General features: G+C 37.9%; 1 protein-coding gene and 1 long non-coding RNA gene across 2 annotated transcripts in view; one reads left to right on the forward strand and one right to left on the reverse strand.

The window, feature by feature from the left end:
- The window catches only part of LOC146304920 (putative ribonuclease ZC3H12C), a 40,111-nt gene that overhangs the window by 14,529 nt on the left and 8,201 nt on the right, over positions 1–17,381 (reverse strand). The window lies entirely within an intron of this gene.
- The window catches only part of LOC146304921 (uncharacterized), a 135,837-nt gene that overhangs the window by 2,018 nt on the left and 116,438 nt on the right, over positions 1–17,381 (forward strand). Inside the window, exons 2-4 of the long non-coding RNA XR_014769280.1 lie at positions 207–453; positions 1,252–1,315; positions 1,764–1,825. This is a non-coding gene — a long non-coding RNA (uncharacterized LOC146304921). The remainder of the gene's footprint in view (positions 1–206; positions 454–1,251; positions 1,316–1,763; positions 1,826–17,381) is intronic.

Below are 17,381 nucleotides of genomic sequence, written 5' to 3' on the forward strand. Positions count from 1 at the left end.
TCTCCGCTTCCTTTACAAACTTTTCATATTTTGATGCGACTGTCAACCTGCTGGCAGAGACGGAAGTTGGGGACTCTTATTTTGAAGGCGGAACAGTCAAAACTATCTTTTTTTTTTTATATATAAAGTTATATATTGATTTATTGATTGTATATCAGTTCTGCAGCGAAAACCAAATATAATTTAATCATTTCTGTCATTCTCAGGTTCAGTCAAAAAATTAAACGGCGAAAAAGTTCCCTGGCACCCAGACACCCCCTCCCTCCCTCCCCGGGGGGGTCGTGTTGCTCAGGGGGGGCGCAGCGTCGCTCGGTGTCGGCGAAGTGATCAGAGGAAACATCCGAAAATGTTGAAAATTCACCGGATAAAACCTGTTTAATGAAGACGTGTGGAGCACGAGAGGGGAAATGAGACCAAAAGGACGGAAACAACAACAAAAACGGATGTTTTGAGGTAAGTCGGAGGCTGAAACACAAACATAAACACAAACATAAACAATAACAATGTCGCTGCGTCCGCTGCTAGGTGGCTAACAGCTAAGCTAACAACACCTGTGTGCACATTCAGTTTGAGGCGGATAAACAAACCGCACAGCGGCCATTCCACCCGAATAAATGAAGGAAAGTTAACATTTAAAATGAAGGGGAACTTGTGAGATTATTGTGTGAAGTCACATGTCGTTTTATATCGCTTTTGTCGAGTTTTTCTTGTGTTATTGTCACAGTAAATCAACGCCATGAGTACTGAGCGAAAGCGCTGTGGAGGTCATGTTCCCTAAATGCACTGTGAGAAAAATACAACAGTGTATTAACATATGTATGTATAGGAAGTCAAGCTTTAAAGAGTTTCAGCCCATTCATAATCCATCATAAAATTATTTTCCTTCTTCATATTATTACTATCATTATTTTTTTATAATCTCACATGTGACTTTGCAAATGTAAATATATCTATTTTGTATTTTTTACTTCTCATTTTTTTAAGCACACATTTTTCAGATACTAAAATTACTTCAGATTAAAAAATATTACTTTTAGGTTTTCCCTGTGGAAAAAATAGATGCAGAAATATTTAAAAAAAAACAGACGTGGTTAACGAGGTCTCTTCTGAAAGATTCAAAAACTGAACGCATTGGAATGAAAGATAATTGATGAGTACAAATATCCAGTTTTTCTTGTATATACTGAGGTTGGTTTCAATGTGTACAACTCTGAATTCTCCTGACTTCATTTATTTTCTCTTTGATTGTAGATGCTTCCAGGTGGACCGCTCTGCTCTTCACACTGTCTGTGGGAAACTATGGACCAGTCTTCAGGTTAGTCCACTTTCTACTCTTCATTCTCATTATACATACAAGTGGAAATACAGCGGTACAACGGCCCCCACTTCTGACAAGCTCACTTGCTCAGCAGCCTGAAAGCTCAGCAATGTACTGCTGTGAACAGAGTCAGCAATCAAACGGATTTTCAAATCTTCTTCTCCACATCAAAAAAACTTTGTTTGGTACAGACCCCAACAAATACCACATCATCATGATTATAAAAGGTTTATTTAATAATGATAATACATTAAAAAAAACAAGTAAAAACACAAAACTGTCCACAACAGTCCTCTGTTTAGTCTCTGTGCTGCTGTCCCTCACTGCTTCTAGGAAGTGTGCTGTACTCAACACCATCTACTGTAGGAAACACACTGACTCTGGATCAGTGGCTCACACAACCACACTTCAAATAACCTGACTTTTATTTATCTCACACTTGCAGATACGCAGCCTCCATGGACCGCATCTTGGAGGACGACCCATTGAGACCACGTCTTCACTCTGGTGAGATATTTATTCTCAGTATGACCCACTGCTGCACACGCCTCTTTCTTAAAGGAGCAATCTGTAAAATATGGCCACAATTTAAAATTAAACCGTGCAACAAATCCACAAACATTATCGGCTTTATCACCTTTGTTTTTACAATATTCAATAACCACATTTACTTCAAGTCGTGGACATATTTTACGATCTCATCCTTTAAACTTGTCATATGTGAAAAGTTTACACAATTTACACTCAAGCCAAACCTTCTGTTAACTAAAAGTCTTGCTTAAAGGGACAGTTCACCCCCTAAATCAAAAATACATTTCTTACACTGGCATGTAGTGCTTTTTATCCATCTACAGTCTTTTGCTGTAACTTGCAGAGTTTTGGGGATACCGCTCCTAGCAATTTCTGCCTTCTCTTCAGTATAATGGGACTAAATGATACTTAGCTTTCAGCGCTCAAAGCACCAAAAAATACATTTCAACATTTCAAAAACAAAATAATAATACACACACCTTGTTGTGAGCACTTTCATCTAACAACTACTCTTTTATAGTAGTAACTGCCTCCTGATTTTTGGAGAGAAACACTCATTTTTCATTTTTAGAATCTACTTTTTGGTGCTTTAAGGACCACAGTCCCAGTGACATTTAGTCCCATTATGTTGGACAGAAGGCAGACGTCTCTACGGCTCGTATCTCTCGCCAAAATTATTTACGTGGATAAACAGCTTTACGGACCAGAGGGAAGAAATGTGTTTTTGACTGTGGGTGAACTGGCCCTTTAAGATTTGCTTTTCACTCCTCTTTTCTATTTTTCAGCCAGACGCCCCCTAGTGGTCCAGTGTCAGAGAACATGTCCATGCAGCAGCTTCTTACATCTTATTAAATCTTCTCAGTGACTCTGTCCTCTGTTGTCGTCTCTCGTCTGGCAGGAATGCACCACTGGGGTGACTTGGAGAATCAAAAATTTTCAAAATTTCTAAATTGCAATAAAGAACAAATAAGTAAAACCCCCTGTTTGTATCTCTGCGGAAACGCAGGAGGAGACACTGTCCCCTCCTGCTGACCCGCACCGCCCTCCGCGCCAGGATCCAAATGGACGCCACGGGGGTTCGAACCAGGCAGAGAACTGCCTGCTGGCTCCGTAGCCACAATGAACCTCCACAACGCCACCTGAATCCCTTTGCACTTACACCTTTTCTCCGGGCGCTTTTATCTTTTCACTTTGGCTGTTGGACTTCAAAATTCAGTGAGGGCGATAAGGATCGAACACACGACCTCCAACTCCAAAACCACCTTCTTACGACCTGAGCTATCGTCTCAGGTGATGAAGTCCTCCTCCTCAGAGGTTTTCACTTTTGTTTTTGAACTTTGCTCTTCAAAAGTCACTGAGCCTTGTGAGGATCGAACCCACAACCTCCAACTCCAAAACCGCCTTCTTACGACCTGAGCTATCGTCTCAGGTGATGAACTTCTCCTCCTCAGAAGTTTTCACTTTCTTCTTTGGACTTTGCTCTTCAAAAGTCACTGAGTCTTATGAGGATCGAACCCACAACCTTCAGCTCCCAAACCGTCCTCTTAAAACGTGAGCTATCCGAATGGACAGAGTGGCGTAGCTTCTCACGGGTCTTCACTCTTTTCTGTGGACCGCATCCTTCCAAAGTGTCCGTGGGCAACAAGAATCGAACCCACGATCTTCAGTTCTCAAGCCGTCCTCTTACCGCCCGAGCTATCAGAGAACACACTCACACCTTGCTTGGTGTCTAATAGGAGTCTGGACGACCACGTTGCTTTGACTTGAAAATCTAACAATTGTGTTTTCTTTTCAAACAGAGACACGCCCGCCTTTCAGACTGAGCTCACACCTCAACTTTCAATTGTACTTGTATTTCTGGGTCAAAATACTCAAAAGAAAACTTCAGAAAAATAAAAAGAAAGTTGCAGGGCAGGTCAGCTTGGATTTGATCCCCCAACCTCGCGTATCCGTTATCAGCCGCTTATCTTGTTGAGCTATTCCTGCTGACAAATTTTTTTTTTTCTTCAGTATTGCCAACAGTGGTGTTCGTACCTGTGGTCACGAGTTTGAGCTGTTTGGAAACCAAGTGTTGGTGTCTCTACAGACAGGTCCTTGGTCAGCTTGGATTTGATCCCCCAACCTCGCGTATCCGTTATCAGCCACTTATCTTGTTGAGCTGAACTGCAGTCGAGATCCTTCATTTTATTTCTTGATTTAAATATCCAAGACCTGTGTGTCGTCCGCAGACGTTAAAGAGGCCTTCCTGTAGTCCAAGTCCCGCCCCCTCCTCTATAAATCCAATTGGAACCTTCCACTTCCTGTTTGACACTCCGCTCTTCCACCTGGAGTCGACAACAAGTGGAGCACATGGAGCCAGGTCAGTGTGTCTTTTGATCATTTGATTTACCTCCAGAAACGGTTATTTAAAAACACAAAACCAGTATTTGTTTGATTTTCATTTTAAAATACAAGAATTAAAGGCGCATTAAGATTCTGAAGGAAGACGGTTGATCGTTGAGTCAAACAATCAACGAGCTTTGACCGGAAGTGATCACTGAAATACAAGGTGTTTTTGTTTGTCGTGGTCAAACAGGAATGAGCACAATTTTAAAGAATGGTTTGATTTTCATTTTCTATCATAGTATCACCAAAAAAAAGAGAGACACATTTGATGCTCTTGTCTTCTTGTGTTGTTAAATTATGGAAGACTGTAACTGTCAAAAAAATTTAATTTAATTTAGTTAATTAATTTAGTTTTGGTTAAATTATTGAATAAATAAATTAACAGCTGAACTGGGTGTTTATGGAAGACTAACTGCCAAAATCAAAAATAAATTAAGTGACTTTAAATGAAAAAAAGGCTAAATTAAGTTCAAAATATGATAAATATGATGAGAAAAATAATCAATTCAGTTAATTAAATTAAGTTAATGAATTTAATTTAAATTAAGTTACATTAGTTGATTTGCAGTTTTATAAGGTTTTATCAGTAATATTTGCAGCAGAAAAGCAAAAATAAATGAATAAATTAAAAACAGGCAGTTAAGTGAAGAGACATTGATACAGGAAAGATCATTAATGACAATAAAATTGTATAATAGTGTATTAAACCTTCAGATTTTTGTCACAGGGTTAGGGTTACCTGTATTTATTTTAATGTTTAATGAACATTAAAATGTAGACATCCAAAATGAAATGTAAAAAAGATAAGACAGAAATAAATGACTTTGGGGAAAAAATAAATGGGGGGGAAATACAAAAAGGAATTACATTTTAAAAAGTCAATAAATAAAATGAAACTTTAAAGGGGAAGATAAATAAATTTATTTTTAATATTTTTGGTGCATTTAATGGCATATTAATTTATTTATGGTGGAATCCTCCATAGTTATGGATCATAACTGACAAAAATGGGTAATAATTTAACTTGATTTAACCTAATTATTAAGTAATTGAACTTCATTTTAATTCAATTCATGAACATAATTTAATTAACTTATTTTTAACTTTTTTATTTAACTTAGTCTATTTATTAAGTGATTTAACTTAACTAAGTACTTTAATTATAACTTAAAACTTAAATAACTTAATTACTTTATTATTTAAGTCATAAATACAGAAGCAAACTAAAACATAAATATCAATTTATGTCACATTTAAAAAAAATAGTTAATGTCTAAATTTATTTGTAGTATTTTTGGTGCATTGAATGGCATATTAATATATTTATTTAGATTTATTTATTTTCCTCCATATGTCCCCAGTGTGGCAGTTAAAGTTAAATTACTTAATAAATAAAATTACAGTCAGACCCACTTTTGACAGTTAAAGTCCTCCATAATTTACAGGACAGGAGGACTGAATGTTCCAGTGTTGTTTTAGCTAAAATCTTCTCTGTGACTTCAGACATATTTATTATAATAAACAGAAAATGATCAAACCATTTTTTTTTTTACATTTGACAAAGAAAAACAGTTTGTATTTCAGTTTTAAAGTTGGAAGCTGTGGAGAAAATAACTGATCGCTGAATCATTTAATGCGCTTTTAATTTTTGTATTTTAAAATGAAAATGAAATAACTGCTTGTTTGTTTGTTTTTAAATATCTGTTTCTGAAAGGTAAATCAAATGATCAAAAGATGCACTGACTTGGCTCCATGTGTTCCACTTGTTCTCGGCTCCAGGTGGAGGAGCGGAGGACACTGAACGAACATAAAGGGGATGCACTAGAGGGACACGTGTAATTAAAAAACGCAGCGTAAAATTTCCCATAACCCCCTGCTGGTATCTCTCCAGAGGTTCGGGAGGAGACACGGTCTCCCCCCAGCCCCTCTGCAGTGAGGCTTGTGCTCCAGGAACTGGCACCGTGTCAGAATCGAACCAGGCACTACCGGCTCTAGCACGCCCAACCGACGCTAACGACCCCTCTCCGCCACCAGCGTCCCTTCACACTGAGAGTAGTTCTCCGGGCGCTTTTATTTCTTCACTCTGGGGCGTTAGAGTTCAAAATTCACCGAGGACGATAAGGATCGAACACACGACCTCCAAGTCCCAATCCGTCTTCTTCCAGCTTGAGCTATTGGATCAGACACTACTATCACCTTTCTCCGAGGTTTTCACTTTCATCTTTGGACTACAAACTTCAAAAGTCACCGCGTCTCATGAGGATTGAACCCACAACCTCAGAAAGACAAGTCAGTCCTCTATCATCCTGAGCTACTCAGTCAGACGGTTGAGGTTTCTTTCTCGGAGGGTTTGAGTCTTCCTCTGGGTGTTGCACTTCAAAACTCAAAGCACTGGTTGAGGATTGAACTCACAACCTCAAAAGTTCTGGACTGTTCCTTTACTCCTTGAGCTATTGTGCTGAACACACCTGAGCTTCATTTTTCAAGCATTTCACTCTTTTCTTAAGCTGTCAGACTTCAAAATTCATCGAGTCTTATAAGGATCGAACCCCCAACCTCAGCTCTGTGAAGCAGCGCTTTAACCTCCTACGCCAGCAGTCAGACAGCTTCAGGTTCTTCCTCAGAGGTTGTGAGTCTTCCTCTGGCTGCTGGGTTTCAAAACTAATTGTTCTGTTTGACGATTTAACCCATGGCCTCAAAACATCTAAACAGGTGTCTTACTCCTTGAACCATCCCACCAAAATATAATTTTTCAAGCCTTTTCTTTAGATGTTGTGATCAACTTCAAAATTAAGTTCCTGTAAGAATTGAACTCACAACCTCAGACACACCAAGCGGGTGTCTATCTTTCTGAGCCATCTCATCTGATGGGTGTGGCCTCTTTCTGAGAGACTTTGACTCTTCTTCTGGCTGCTGGGCTTCAAAACTAATTGTTTTGCTTGACGATTGAACCCACAGTCTCAAAACATCTAAATTGGTGTCTTACTCCTTGAACCATCCCACCAAAATAACATTTTTCAAGCCTTTTCTTTAGACGTTGTGATCAACGTCAAAATTAAGTTCCTGTAAGAATTGAACTCACAACCTCAAAAGTTCTGGACTGTTCCTTTACTCTTTGAGCTATTGTGCTGAACACACCTGAGCTTCATTTTTCAAGCATTTCACTCTTTTCTTAAGCTGTCAGACTTCAAAATTCATTGAGTCTTATAAGGATTGAACCAGCAACCTCAGCTCTGTGAAGCAGCGCTTTAACCTGCTACGCCAGCAGTCAGACAGCTTCAGATTCTTCCTCAGAGGTTGTGAGTCTTCCTCTGGCTGCTGGGTTTCAAAACTAATTGTTCTGTTTGACGATTGAACCCATGGCCTCAAAACATCTAAACAGGTGTCTTACTCCTTGAGTCATAACACCAAAATAATATTTTTCAAGCCTTTTCTTTAGATGTTGTGATCAACTTCAAAATTAAGTTCCTATAAGAATTGAACTCACAACCTCAGACACACCAACCAGATCTCTATCCTCCTGAGCTACATCATCTGATGGGTGTGGCCTCTTTCTGAGAGACTTTGACTCTTCTTCTGGCTGCTGGGCTCCAAAACTAATTGTTTTGCTTGACGACTGAAACAGTCTCAAACATCTAAATTGGTGTCTTACTCCTTGAACCATCCCACCAAAATAACATTTTTCAAGCCTTTTCTTTAGATGTTGTGATCAACTTCAAAATTAAGTTCCTATAAGAATTGAACTCACAACCTCAGACACACCAACCAGGTGTCTATCTTTCAGAGCTACATCATCAGATGGGTGTGGCCTGTTTCTGAGGGACTTTGAGTCTTCCTCAGGTTGTTGCACTTCTGAACTCATGACACATGTTGAGGATCAAACCCAAAACCTTCTTAACTGTGTACTTGTTCCTTGAGCCGTTCAGTCTGACATGTTCAAGAGCTTTTGGGCTGTTTTGCTTTCTAATGTTTGTAATGAGGCTTGAATCCACAACCTCATAAGTGTCCAGCAATCATCTGTCATGTTGAGCTACAGAGTTTCTGTGTCTGCTTCTGAGGTTTCAGGTCCACCTCTGGGTGTTGCACTTCAAAAATGATCACATTGCTCGAGGCTCAAACACACAACCTCCAATCTTCTCAAGACTTTTTTTTTTACTCCTTGAACTGTTTAGTCCAATACGCAATAATCTTTCAAGCTTTTGATTATTTTCTTTATACGTCAGACTTGCTAAGTTTTGGGGCTGTTAGGCAAAAAGCCCAAATAATAATAATAATAAAATAAGTTTCCAAAACCAAAAAACTGACAAGCAGGTATTTAACAGGCAGAGCTATTTAATCAAACCTTTAGACTTCCTCTCTCGGGGCTCTTGACTGTTTCTTCTGGGTGTGGGTCTTCAAAAAGCACCTTCTTGCCTGCAGATTGAACCCTGTTGTGCCTCAACAAGGACTGAATCACAAATGACATCTCTAGCAGGCTTTTACATTTAGATTTAGCAAAAAAGCATTAATCATTTAATCATTTGTCAGGTTATGTTTGGGTTTTTGTGAGTGAATATTAAGTTTTGATCAGGCTAAAACGAATTGTACCATTAGTGCAACTAAACTAAAAGTTACAACAAGATACTGGACCATAAAAGGTTGTATCAGCCAAACCTGTGACTGTCCTGATGTTGTTGATGCTCTCAGGTCCTGATCAGACAGTATGAGGCCGCGTGATTCATGTGTGAGTTCATACACGTCTGTAAAGTCACATAAATGTCCTGACTGACTGAGTCAAAGCAGTGACTGGCAGCCAAGTTAAAATGTTCCTTGCAGAATTAAGTGCTGGTTACACAAACAAGAAAAAAAAAATCTCATTGGCAGAGAACAACTCCATTACTAAGGGCCAAAAAACAAACAGCAGCTTCCCAAAGAAAATTAAAAACATTTCTTACCAAAACAAAAAAGCAGGCAGCAGGATGGCAGCAGGTACAACACTTCATTCTGTGAGGAACCTGAGGAAGACTCAAAGTCCCTCAGAAACAGGCCACACCCATCTGATGATGTAGCTCAGGAGGATAGAGATCCGGTCGGTGTGTCTGAGGTTGTGAGTTCAATTCTTATAGGAAAAGGCTTGAAAAATATTATTTTGGTGTTATGACTCAAGGAGTAAGACACCAGTTTAGATGTTTTGAGACCGTGGGTTCAATCGTCAAACAGAACAATTAGTTTTGAAGCCCAGCAGCCAGAAGAAGAGTCAAAGGCCCTCAGAAAGAGGCCACACCCATCTGATGATGTAGCTCAGAAAGACAGACACCCGCTTGGTGTGTCTGAGGTTGTGAGTTCAATTCTTACAGGAACTTAATTTTGAAGTTGATCACAACATCTAAAGAAAAGGCTTGAAAAATTTTATTTTGGTGTTATGACTCAAGGAGTAAGACACCTGTTTAGATGTTTTGAGGCCATGGGTTAAATCGTCAAACAGAACAATTAGTTTTGAAACCCAGCAGCCAGAGGAAGATTCACAACCTCTGAGGAAGAATCTGAAGCTGTCTGACTGCTGGCGTAGCAGGTTAAAGCGCTGCTTCACAGAGCTGAGGTTGCTGGTTCAATCCTTATAAGACTCAATGAATTTTGAAGTCTGACAGCTTAAGAAAAGAGTGAAATGCTTGAAAAATGAAGCTCAGGTGTGTTCAGCACAATAGCTCAAAGAGTAAAGGAACAGTCCAGAACTTTTGAGGTTGTGAGTTCAATTCTTACAGGAACTTAATTTTGACGTTGATCACAACGTCTAAAGAAAAGGCTTGAAAAATGTTATTTTGGTGGGATGGTTCAAGGAGTAAGACACCAATTTAGATGTTTTGAGACTGTGGGTTCAATCGTCAAGCAAAACAATTAGTTTTGAAGCCCAGCAGCCAGAAGAAGAGTCAAAGTCTCTCAGAAAGAGGCCACACCCATCAGATGAGATGGCTCAGAAAGATAGACACCCGCTTGGTGTGTCTGAGGTTGTGAGTTCAATTCTTACAGGAACTTAATTTTGAAGTTGATCACAACATCTAAAGAAAAGGCTTGAAAAATTATATTTTGGTGGGATGGTTCAAGGAGTAAGACACCTGTTTAGATGTTTTGAGGCCATGGGTTAAATCGTCAAACAGAACAATTAGTTTTGAAACCCAGCAGCCAGAGGAAGACTCACAACCTCTGAGGAAGAACCTGAAGCTGTCTGACTGCTGGCGTAGGAGGTTAAAGCGCTGCTTCACAGAGCTGAGGTTGGGGGTTCGATCCTTATAAGACTCGATGAATTTTGAAGTCTGACAGCTTAAGAAAAGAGTGAAATGCTTGAAAAATGAAGCTCAGGTGTGTTCAGCACAATAGCTCAAGGAGTAAAGGAACAGTCCAGAACTTTTGAGGTTGTGAGTTCAATCCTCAACCAGTGCTTTGAGTTTTGAAGTGCAACACCCAGAGGAAGACTCAAACCCTCCGAGAAAGAAACCTCAACCGTCTGACTGAGTAGCTCAGGATGATAGAGGACTGACTTGTCTTTCTGAGGTTGTGGGTTCAATCCTCATGAGACGCGGTGACTTTTGAAGTTTGTAGTCCAAAGATGAAAGTGAAAACCTCGGAGAAAGGTGATAGTAGTGTCTGATCCAATAGCTCAAGCTGGAAGAAGACGGATTGGGACTTGGAGGTCGTGTGTTCGATCCTTATCGTCCTCAGTGAATTTTGAACTCTAACGCCCCAGAGTGAAGAAATAAAAGCGCCCGGAGAACTACTCTCAGTGTGAAGGGACGCTGGTGGCGGAGAGGGGTCGTTAGCGTCGGTTGGGCGTGCTAGAGCCGGTAGTGCCTGGTTCGATTCTGACACGGTGCCAGTTCCTGGAGCACAAGCCTCACTGCAGAGGGGCTGGGGGGAGACCGTGTCTCCTCCCGAACCTCTGGAGAGATACCAGCAGGGGGTTATGGGAAATTTTACGCTGCGTTTTTTAATTACACGTGTCCCTCTAGTGCATCCCCTTTATGTTCGTTCAGTGTCCTCCGCTCCTCCACCTGGAGCCGACAACAAGTGGAACACATGGAGCCAAGTCAGTGCATCTTTTGATCATTTGATTTACCTTTCAGAAACAGATATTTAAAAACAAACAAACAAGCAGTTATTTCATTTTCATTTTAAAATACAAAAATTAAAAGCGCATTAAATGATTCAGCGATCAGTTATTTTCTCCACAGCTTCCAACTTTAAAACTGAAATACAAACTGTTTTTCTTTGTCAAATGTAAAAAAAAAAATGGTTTGATCATTTTCTGTTTATTATAATAAATATGTCTGAAGTCACAGAGAAGATTTTAGCTAAAACAACACTGGAACATTCAGTCCTCCTGTCCTGTAAATTATGGAGGACTTTAACTGTCAAAAGTGGGTCTGACTGTAATTTTATTTATTAAGTAATTTAACTTTAACTGCCACACTGGGGACATATGGAGGAAAATAAATAAATATATTAATATGCCATTCAATGCACCAAAAATACTACAAATAAATTTAGACATTAACTATTTTTTTTAAATGTGACATAAATTGATATTTATGTTTTAGTTTGCTTCTGTATTTATGACTTAAATAATAAAGTAATTAAGTTATTTAAGTTTTAAGTTATAATTAAAGTACTTAGTTAAGTTAAATCACTTAATAAATAGACTAAGTTAAATAAAAAAGTTAAAAATAAGTTAATTAAATTATGTTCATGAATTGAATTAAAATGAAGTTCAATTACTTAATAATTAGGTTAAATCAAGTTAAATTATTACCCATTTTTGTCAGTTATGATCCATAACTATGGAGGATTCCACCATAAATAAATTAATATGCCATTAAATGCACCAAAAATATTAAAAATAAATTTATTTATCTTCCCCTTTAAAGTTTCATTTTATTTATTGACTTTTTAAAATGTAATTCCTTTTTGTATTTCCCCCCCATTTATTTTTTCCCCAAAGTCATTTATTTCTGTCTTATCTTTTTTACATTTCATTTTGGATGTCTACATTTTAATGTTCATTAAACATTAAAATAAATACAGGTAACCCTAACCCTGTGACAAAAATCTGAAGGTTTAATACACTATTATACAATTTTATTGTCATTAATGATCTTTCCTGTATCAATGTCTCTTCACTTAACTGCCTGTTTTTAATTTATTCATTTATTTTTGCTTTTCTGCTGCAAATATTACTGATAAAACCTTATAAAACTGCAAATCAACTAATGTAACTTAATTTAAATTAAATTCATTAACTTAATTTAATTAACTGAATTGATTATTTTTCTCATCATATTTATCATATTTTGAACTTAATTTAGCCTTTTTTTCATTTAAAGTCACTTAATTTATTTTTGATTTTGGCAGTTAGTCTTCCATAAACACCCAGTTCAGCTGTTAATTTATTTATTCAATAATTTAACCAAAACTAAATTAATTAACTAAATTAAATTAAATTTTTTTGACAGTTACAGTCTTCCATAATTTAACAACACAAGAAGACAAGAGCATCAAATGTGTCTCTCTTTTTTTTGGTGATACTATGATAGAAAATGAAAATCAAACCATTCTTTAAAATTGTGCTCATTCCTGTTTGACCACGACAAACAAAAACACCTTGTATTTCAGTGATCACTTCCGGTCAAAGCTCGTTGATTGTTTGACTCAACGATCAACCGTCTTCCTTCAGAATCTTAATGCGCCTTTAATTCTTGTATTTTAAAATGAAAATCAAACAAATACTGGTTTTGTGTTTTTAAATAACCGTTTCTGGAGGTAAATCAAATGATCAAAAGACACACTGACCTGGCTCCATGTGCTCCACTTGTTGTCGACTCCAGGTGGAAGAGCGGAGTGTCAAACAGGAAGTGGAAGGTTCCAATTGGATTTATAGAGGAGGGGGCGGGACTTGGACTACAGGAAGTGGTTAACAACACTTCCTGAGCCGTCTGGTTCAGTCTGAAGGCCTCTTTAACGTCTGCGGACGACACACAGGTCTTGGATATTTAAATCAAGAAATAAAATGAAGGATCTCGACTGCAGTTCAGCTCAACAAGATAAGTGGCTGATGAGGTTGGGGGATCAAATCCAAGCTGACCAAGGACCTGTCTGTAGAGACACCAACACTTGGTTTCCAAACAGCTCAAACTCGTGACCACAGGTACGAACACCACTGTTGGCAATACTGAAGAAAAAAAAAAATTTGTCAGCAGGAATAGCTCAACAAGATAAGCGGCTGATAACGGATACACGAGGTTGGGGGATCAAATCCAAGCTGACCTGCCCTGAAACTTTCTTTTTATTTTTCTGAAGTTTTCTTTTGAGTATTTTGACCCAGAAATACAAGTACAATTGAAAGTCGAGGTGTGAGCTCAGTCTGAAAGGCGGGCGTGTCTCTGTTTGAAAAGAAAACACAATTGTTAGATTTTCAAGTCAAAGCAACGTGGTCGTCCAGACTCCTATTAGACACCAAGCGAGGTGTGAGTGTGTTCTCTGATAGCTCGGGCGGTAAGAGGACGGCTTGAGAACTGAAGATCGTGGGTTCGATTCTTGTTGCCCACGGACACTTTGGAAGGATGCGGTCCACAGAAAAGAGTGAAGACCCGTGAGAAGCAGTGTTGCTCTGTCCGTTCGAATAGCTCACCTTTTAAGAGGACGGTTTGGGAGCTGAAGGTTGTGGGTTCGATTCTCACAAGACTCATTGACTTTTGAAAGTTCAAAAAAAAAGTGAAAACTTCTGAGGAGGAGGACTTCATCACCTGAGATGATAGCTCAGGTCGTAAGAAGGTGGTTTGGGAGCTGAAGGTTGTGGGTTCGATCCTCACAAGACTCATTGACTTTTGAAGAGCAAAGTCCAAAGAAGAAAGTGAAAACTTCTGAGGAGGAGGACTTCATCACCTGAGACGATAGCTCAGGTCGTAAGAAGGCGGTTTGGGAGTTGGAGGTTGTGGGTTCGATCCTCACAAGGCTCAGTGACTTTTGAAGAGCAAAGTTCAAAAACAAAAGTGAAAACCACTGAGGAGGAGGACTTCATCACCTGAGACTATAGCTCAGATCGTAAGAAGGCGGTTTTGGAGTTGGAGGTCGTGTGTTCGATCCTTATCGCCCTCACTGAATTTTGAAGTCCAACAGCCAAAGTGAAAAGATAAAAGCGCCCGGAGAAAAGGTATAAGTGCAAAGGGATTCAGGTGGCGTTGTGGAGGTTCATTGTGGCTACGGAGCCAGCAGGCAGTTCTCTGCCTGGTTCGAACCCCCGTGGCGTCCATTTGGATCCTGGCGCGGAGGGCGGTGCGGGTCAGCAGGAGGGGACAGTGTCTCCTCCTGCGTTTCCGCAGAGATACAAACAGGGGGTTTTACTTATTTGTTCTTTATTGCAATTTAGAAATTTTGAAAATTTTTGATTCTCCAAGTCACCCCAGTGGTGCATTCCTGCCAGACGAGAGACGACAACAGAGGACAGAGTCACTGAGAAGATTTAATAAGATGTAAGAAGATTTAATAAGATGTAAGACGATTTAATAAGATGTGAGAAGATGTAAGAAGCTGCTGCATGGTGTCTTCTCTGACACTGGACCACTAGGGGGCGTCTGCCTGAACAATAGAAAACAGGAGTGAAAAGCAAATCTTAAAGGGCCAGTTCACCCACAGTCAAAAACACATTTCTTCCCTCTGGTCTGTAGTGCTGTTTATCCATGTAAATATTTTTGGCGAGAGATACGAGCCGTAGAGACGTCTGCCTTCTGAATCCATACATACATGCATACATACATACATACCTACATACATACATACATGCATACATAAATACATACATTCATGCCTACATACATACATACCTACATGCATACATGCATACATACATACATGCATACATACCTACATACATACATACATACATACATACATACAGTCATACCTACATTCATACATTCATACATACATACATACCTACATGCATACATGCATACATACATACATTCATACATACCTACATACATACATACATACATACATACATACGTACATACATACATACAGTCATACCTACATTCATACATTCATACATACATACATACCTACATACATACATGCATACATACATTCATACATACATACCTACATACATACCTACATACATTCATACATGCATACATACATTCATACCTACATACATACATTCATACCTACATACATTCATACATACATACTTACCTACATACAAATATACATGCATACATACATACATTCATGCATACATACATACATTCATACATTCATACCTACATACATACCTACATACATTCATACCTACATACATGCATACATACATACATACCTACATACATACATACATGCATACATACATACATACATCCATACCTACATACATGCATACATACATACATACATACATACATCCATACATTCATACATGCATACATACATTCATACCTACATACATACATACATGCATACATACATACATACATACATTCATACCTACATACATGCATACATACATACCTACATACACTCATACGTTTATACCTACATACAAACGTTTATACCGACATACATACATTCATACCTACATACATACATGCATACATACATTCATACCTACATACATGCATACATACATACATACATACATACATACATACATACATACATACATACATGCATACATACATTCATACCTACATACAAACATACATACATGCATACATACATACATGCATTCATACCTACATACATACATACATACATACCTACATACATACATACATGCATACATACATTCATACCTTCATACATACATACATACCTACCTACATACATTCATACATGCATACATACATTCATACCTACATACATACATACATGCATACATACATACATACATTCATACCTACATACATGCATACATACATACATACATACCTACATACATTCATACCTACATACCTACATACATACGTTTATACCTACATACATACATACATACATACATACCTACATACATGCATACATACATACATTCATACCTACATACATGCATACATACATACATACCTACATACATGCATACATACATGCATACATACATACATACTTACATTCATACATTCATACCTACATACATACATACAGTCATACATGCATACATACATTCATACCTACATATATGCATACATACATGCATACATACATTCATACCCACATACATACATACATACATACATACATATATTCATGCATTTATACCTACCTACATACATACATACACTCATACATGCATACATACATTCATACCTACATACATACATACATACCTACATACATACCTACATACATACATATATTCATACATGCATACATACATTCATACCTACATATATGCATACATACATGCATACTTACATACATACATACATATATTCATGCATTCATACCTACCTACATACATACATACACTCATACATGCATACCTACATTCATACCTACATACATACATACATACATACATGCATACATACATTCATACATACATACATGCAGACATACATTCATACCTACATACCTACATACATACATTCATAACTACATACATACATACCTACATACATACATTCATACATACATTCATATCTACATACATACATACATACATACATACATACATACATACATACCTACATACATACATACGTACATATATTCATGCATTCATACCTACCTACATACATACATACACTCATACATGCATACATACATTCATACATTCATACATACATACATGCATACATAAATACATACCTACATACATGCATACATACATACATACATACATACATACATTCATACATACATACATACATACATCCATACATAAATACATACATACATACATACCTACATACATGCATGCTTACATACATTCATACCTACATACATACCTACATTCATACATACATACATGCATACATAAATACATTCATACATTCATACCTACATTCATTCATACATACATACATACATACATACATATATTCATGCATTCATACCTACCTACATACATACATACACTCATACATGCATACATACATTCATACCTACATACATACATACA

This window comes from Lutjanus erythropterus, chromosome 24 (genome assembly GCF_056507025.1).
Source record: "Lutjanus erythropterus isolate fLutEry1 chromosome 24, fLutEry1.hap2, whole genome shotgun sequence".
NCBI lineage: Eukaryota > Metazoa > Chordata > Actinopteri > Lutjaniformes > Lutjanidae > Lutjanus > Lutjanus erythropterus.